This window comes from Equus przewalskii, chromosome 3 (genome assembly GCF_037783145.1).
Source record: "Equus przewalskii isolate Varuska chromosome 3, EquPr2, whole genome shotgun sequence".
Taxonomy (NCBI): domain Eukaryota; kingdom Metazoa; phylum Chordata; class Mammalia; order Perissodactyla; family Equidae; genus Equus; species Equus przewalskii.
In genome coordinates, this window is record NC_091833.1 from 25412442 (window position 1) to 25419313 (window position 6872).

The 6872-nt window shown below is 40.0% G+C and overlaps 1 pseudogene; it reads left to right on the top strand.

The window, feature by feature from the left end:
* Positions 1–5414: 5414 nt before the first annotated feature.
* Positions 5415–6348, top strand: LOC103555248 (nitric oxide synthase-interacting protein pseudogene; annotated as a pseudogene).
* The last annotated feature ends 524 nt before the right edge of the window (positions 6349–6872 follow it).

Below are 6872 nucleotides of genomic sequence, written 5' to 3' on the forward strand. Positions count from 1 at the left end.
ATAACTACCTGATACCCCACTAGTTTCCCAAGCCAGTCGCCTAAACTCTTGAGTGGATATTCAAAGATTTTTTTTCTACACTGATAGCTACATTCCCAGTAACCTTCTAATTGAAAACTGCAGGGATGCTCAATGACGCTGCTCTTTGAAATGTCTCTGCTGCCTCCACCGAGTTTTTATCAATCTCGAGGGGAGAAGTTCTCACTGGGAGGTGAGTTTCACTAACCCTCACCTTATAAATAGAAGAAAAGAAGCCCAAAGCCAAGAAAATATGTAGGATACTCTACTGAAAATCATACAACAGCTCAAATTCTGGTTCTTCAATGAAATCTAATTTTCCCTTTCAACTCAGAGAAAGATAAAGATGGCCCTATCTTGCATCATTCCTTCATACAAAGCTATGTTGGGTTTCTAAGTGTAGGTCGGCAACAAAGGGAGAATGAGCCATCAAGTAGAAGTGCAGAGGTGAAAAAAGGAAAAAACAACTTTAAAGAGGAAAGAGGACTGTGTGAAAGGAAAAACCTAAGAGACACCTACGATAGTTGTCTAGAGCTGTCTAAAAGTCTTGGTTTCTTTCCAACAAAGGTTTTCTTGAAGGTATTGGGTTCAGACAGGCATGAATTGAAATCCTAACTTACTCAACTACTAGATGTAGTTCTTGGTTAAGTTTTTTTAACTTTTTTGAACCTAAGTTTATAATTATATAAAATGGGGACATGAGTAGTGCCATTCTTTGTCCCCCCAGCACCTGGCATGAAATCTGAAAGTATTTGCCCATAATATCTTTGAAGAGAAGGATGAGGAAGGGAGAAGGCAAGCACACTGCTTCTGCTTAATAAACTCAGATGCACACTGGTATGCTTTCTTTAAGTCTCTTCTGGACATTTCCAACCATGCAGATTTTCTGCAAACTCTGTGCTAAAGATCCTTAACTAAATCAAGTGGACAGTGTTTGGAGGTTCTGGTTTTAAAAAGAAGATTGGGAGGAGTGATATTAGCAAGATAATGGAATAGGAAGCCCTAGACCCTCCTACCCCTATAGAGACATGGATATGGATTCAAGAACAAAAAAACCAACAAAATACCTTGTGAGAAATCCGGAAACCAATTAAAAGGTTCCTGCACCCCAGGTGAGCACGCAGCCAACCACATCAAAACCCAGCAGGGAATTCATGACACTCTAGTCTGTCTCATCAGGACCCTTGTAAGAGTAAATACATAGACAAACGTAGAAGTATGCAGTATTGTAAGATAGGTGAGTAAATCCCTTATAAATATGTAAATAATTTTTTACAAACATAAAAAGTAATTATAAATCTATGTTAATAGATAGGCAATATAAAAAAGGTAATTTGTGTCATCAATAACACAATTCACAAAAGTTCATTCAAAATGGATTAGAGACCTAAACGTAAGACTAAAACTATTTAAATCCTAAAAAAAAAAAAAAAAAAAATAGGGGAAAAGCTTCAGGACATTGGATTTGGTAATGATTTCTTGAATACGACACCAAAAGCACAAGCAACAAATAAAAAATAGACACATGGGACTACACCAAACTTTAAAACTTCTTCACATCAAAGAAATCATCAACAGAGTGAAAAGGTAACCTATGAGAAATGGGAGAAAATAGCTGCAAATCACAAAATCATATATTTGATAAGGAGTTAACAGCCTGAATATACAAGAAATGTCTAAAATTCAACAACAAAAATTAATAACTCAATTAAAAGATGGGCAAAGAACTTGAATAGATATTTTTCCAAAGAATATATACAAATTACGAAAAAGCACATGAAAAGATGCCCAACATCACCAATATTAGGAAAATGTAAATCAAAACCACAATGAGATATCACCTCACACCCATCAGGAGTGCCAGCATCAAAAGAACCAAAAATAAATGTTGGCGAGGATGTGGAGAAGTTGGAACCCTTGTGCACTGTGGATGGAAATGTAAAATGGTGTAGCCACTATGAAAAACAGAATGTTGGTTCCTCAGAAAACTAAAAATACAATTGCCACATGATCCAGCAATCCCTCTTCTGGGTACACATCCAAATGAACTCAAGGCAAGACCTTGAAGAGATATTTGCACATCCATGTTCATCACAGTTTTATTCACAATAGCCAAGAGGTGGAAGCAACCCAAATGTCCATCAACAGATGAATGGATAAAGAACATGTGGCATACACATACAACTGGATATTATGTACCCTTAAAAAATAAGGAAATCCTATCAGGTTACAACATCGATAAACCTTGAGGACATTTATGCTAAATGAAACTAGTCGGGTGCAAAAGGATAAATACTATATGATTCCATGCATATGAAATGTCTAAAATAGTCAAAATCACAGAAACAGAAAATAGAAAGGCAGTTCCCAAGGGAAGAGGGGAGGGGGAAGAGGAAGCAGTATTTAATGCACATAGAGTTTCAGTGGTGCAAAATGAAGAAGTTCCGGAGATCTGTTGCATAATAACGTGTATATACTCAACACTACTGAACTATACACTTAAAAACGATTAAGATGGCAAAGGTGATGTTATGTGTTTTTACAATAATAAAACTTTTTAAAGTTAGATTGGTTAAATTTTCATTTGAACTGGCTTGTTAGGTTGTTTTTCCTTAGTTAATATTTTTGGGAAAACATTTTTTTGGTTCAATAAGAAAAAAGTACGTAGATTCGATTTGTAGTTCAGCAAAACAGGCCATTCCAATTCAGCCTCTATTCCTAACGAGGGGCGTTCTGACCTGGATGGAAGATAGTCAAGTCTAAGTTAAACCAGGCTGTGGCTATTCTGTGGGTTTATTCTGCAGCTCAAGCACAATGGGGCTAAAAACACTATCGATCAACAGCCCTGATTTCCTAAAAACGTAAGGGGCATTCTATACTTTTTCTCTGAGGTATTAAGTATCAGGCCTGCCATTAACCAGATTGTGATAACAGACACAATAAAGCCAACCGCAAAGTTAACATTAAAGAATGTTTCTCCAAAGGTCATGCTGCAACTGTAGAATATCATAATGACCTTCCTCCTTGAGTGCTACCGATTTCTTACAAAAGATGTCCCAGTCCAGCATTGTAACTTCCACCTCTCCATGATAGCAAACAATTCAAAGATGATTCTTGCTGCCCCTACCCTTTCCTAAAAGTCATTTAACACAAGCACAAGCCTCAGTTAAAAAAAACCCTGCCTGCTCTTTCTTACCAAGAGACACTTTACTGTTCGCCTAGCATGCCCTCCCTCATTGCAGTAAGTCAATAAACCTACTTTGTTGGACACAATGTTTGCTCCTGGTGGTCTTTGGCTATTGGAATTTTTCATCTCCCTTACAGGAAAAGAATGTTTCCAACATATCCAAAACCAGCAGGCTTAGGTAGGGGAGTTTGTTCTTCCCTCAAAGTGAGGACAAATCTGAGATTTGTAAAGAGCCATTCCCATCTCCTGGCCTGGCTCACCATCAACCAGCCCCCACTAACAGCAGAATGGTTGGGAAGCTGGGAAAGATGCTGTCTGTCTCTGACTACGCACAGTAAGCTCCTTCCTGGAACTCCAGCCAATATTTCCCAACTTTCCCCCTGAAAACAGCTTTGTGTCCTTGAGGTCCTTTAAATCGAACACTTCCTTCTTTAAACCCATGCACCATCACCAGAAGTACCTCAAAGTTTGGCATTTGACACTTGTCCTCCACCTCAGGTCAAGTTAGATTTAGTCATTTAAGATCTTGCTGAAATGTCATCTCTTCAGAGATACCTTCTTTGATCACTCTAAATTAAATAGCCTCTTCACAATCTCTAACACAACATCTCACTTTTTTCTTCTTAGCACTTATCATATAAGGAACACTTAGCACTTAGCATTTTGTATATTTTTTTCACAACTTTATCAAATTCTCTTCTTAATTTTCATAGTTTACAGTAAAGTTTCATGGTTTTTTTTAACTTTACAAATCATATCATCAACATGCCTCTTTTCTCCAACATTTATTGTAAATATTTCATTTCTTGTTCATATTGCATTAGCTGCTGCTCCAAAAAAAGATCAAAATAAAAGTAATGATAGATTCTGATTCTAGTTCGTTTTTATTTTTTTTGGCAGGTTCAAACATAGATACAAAATAGAAGCATTTTATTTCTGCAGGGAACTTTAGTGGTCATAAAAAGAGTTTCTCCTTACCTTGCAGAGATAAAACTGAGGGCTGGAGTGTGGAGGCAATTTGAAAATGCCCCAAATATACTGGTGATTGGCCGCCAGGTGATACTTGAAGAGAAGAGGATGACAGGGTGTGTTTTGAGTCCTATACAAATATAGCATTTTGCCTTCTTAAGTTAATGAATATTTTTAAAAATAAAAAATATGTAATGCATCCAGAGCTTAAACAATGCATCCAGAGCTTAAACTGAAGAACCATGAACAGTCCACTCACCTTAATAAATGGGCAGTACCACTGATGCTGTCACTGTAACTCTTCTGGATCACATCCTTCCCTTATTTATCTTGTGGAATAAGGGGCAAGGATCTGTTCTGAGTTTTGTTTTCATCACTCCTCTGTTTTTATTTGTAGTCTTACCACTTACCTGTTCTTGAATTTATGTGAATCATTTCATACTATATGTATTCATTAACGACTTGCTTTTTTCACTGTTTTTGAGATTCATCATGTTCATCTTAATTCATATCGCTATATCAATTTTAAATGCTGTATAATATTCAAGTGTGTGACCAGGTCATACTTTATCCATTCTCCTTCCCTGTGGATAAGTTAAACTTAGCTATTTGTGTTGAGAGCTGAGATGACCTGAGTCAACATAACATATTTGTTCCAGGAGAGCCTTTTGCAGAAAGATAAGATTGCAACCTAATAAACAGCTTCACTATTATCTTCAGGAAAGTCTTGCAATTCACTTTATCTAGGCAACTAGTCTGCAAATTTGGACAACAACTCTTATAAGGATAAGAGTTCGTTCATCTGGATAACTGGTGAGCTTACCAGAACAATGGCATTAAAAAAAAAAAAAAAAAACACCTCAACCCAAAGGAAGGCAGGAAAAGAGGGAAAAAGGAGGCAAGAACTGAAGGGACAAACAGAAAACAACTAGGAAGATGGTAGATTTAAATCCAACCCTATCAATAATAACATTAAAAGTAAACTGTCCAAACCCCGCAAATAAAAGACACAGGTTGTCAAACAGGATAAAAAGCAAGAACTAACTACTTGTTATGCACAAAATACCAACTTTCAATATAAAGAATACACAGGTTAACAGTAAAAGGGTGGGGAAAAGATATAGCATGAAAACACCAATCAAAAGAGAGCTTAAGTTAATACGAGACAAAATTCTCGTCCCTTTCCGGTGTAGGGGCACAGCTGAAGAAGCCACAAAGGGACGGGGAGTCGTTTTTGAGGATGATGTAGCAAGGCAAAAACTGCACCGCAGGGACAGTCTACACTTGGCATGAGAGGAAGAAGGACACAGTAGCCTCAGGCCACGAGACCCAGAACATTCGACTGAGCCCGGATGCTGTCAAGGACTTCGACTGCAGCTGCCTTTCCACGCAACCCTGCCACGACCCTGTCATCACCCCAGATGGCTACCTGTATGAGCATGAGGCCATCCTGGAGTCCATTCTGCACCAGAAGAAGGAGATGGCGTGGCAGATGAAGGCCTGCGAGAAGCAGCAGGGTGCGCCGCGTGAGGAGCAGCAAGAGCTGCAGCGGCCACGGTGCAGGACCAGGTGCAGGACTTCCTGGAGGAGAAGTTGGCCATCCTGAGACGTCCGTCAGCCGGCCCCTCAACCCTGTCATGTCCAAGACTACCTCGGGGGACCGCCCAGATGATGGCCGACCCGCAAGCAAGGACAAGAACAAAGCACTGCCCAGCTTTGGATGCCGTCACTGACCCCTAGGCCCAGGCCATCAAGCTGCAGAAGCTGGGGGGTGAGGGGAATGGTAGCCGCTGCGCAAGTCCGGACATGACGCGCATGCGCTTCACGCCGGTCGACGGCTGCGTGGGAATCCCGCGCAGTGAGTGCCAACTGTGCGCAGCGACCCATCGCCTGAGCCGCACTGCGCATGAGCTGTGGTGGGACCTCTGGGGTCGTGGTCGCCCTTGAGTGCGTGGAGAAAGTGATTCGGAGGCATGTGGTAGCCCGTGAACCGGGACAAGCTCAGGGACCGCGACGTCGTCATGCGGCAGCGGGACGGCACCTGCCTCGCGGACTCGGGAGTGAAGCTACAGGCCCAGAAGTCGGTGGGTGATGTAGGCCTGCATGCAGGGCACCAAATAAAAGGGCTTGGATGCAGGGGGCGGGGGAGGAAGTTCTGCAACCAGGCTGCCTGAGTACAAACCCTGGCTGACTGCCAACCTGATTGAGTAAATGACCTTAACCTCTTTCTGCCTCACTTTCTCCATCTTTAAAATGGGGCTATGACTAGTCTCTTCCTCAAAGGGCTGGTGTGAAGATTTCATGAGTAAATATGTGAAGTGATTAGTACCGATTCCAGTTTTCATTAGTAAATGGCCTTAATACTTTACCCTTTAAAATAGTTTGCTATTTTTAGTAAATAGCATTTATTTAAGTAGCTTCCTTCCAATTCTGCCTTCTTTGTAGTTATTCACAATAGCTGTATATTTTATTGAATAGTTTTCAACATCTTTTGATATCCTTTAGTTTGTTATTATAATGAAATATGTTGATAAAGTTCCTATTTCTGAAGTCCTTGCAATACTGAAATTAATCCCATTTGTTTATGTCATCATTTTATAAATGGATAGCTGGATGCAGACTTATAATAGTTTATTTGAAATATCTGCATCCGTACTCATAATTGGAATTCATCATATTTTCTCTCCTGAGCTATCTT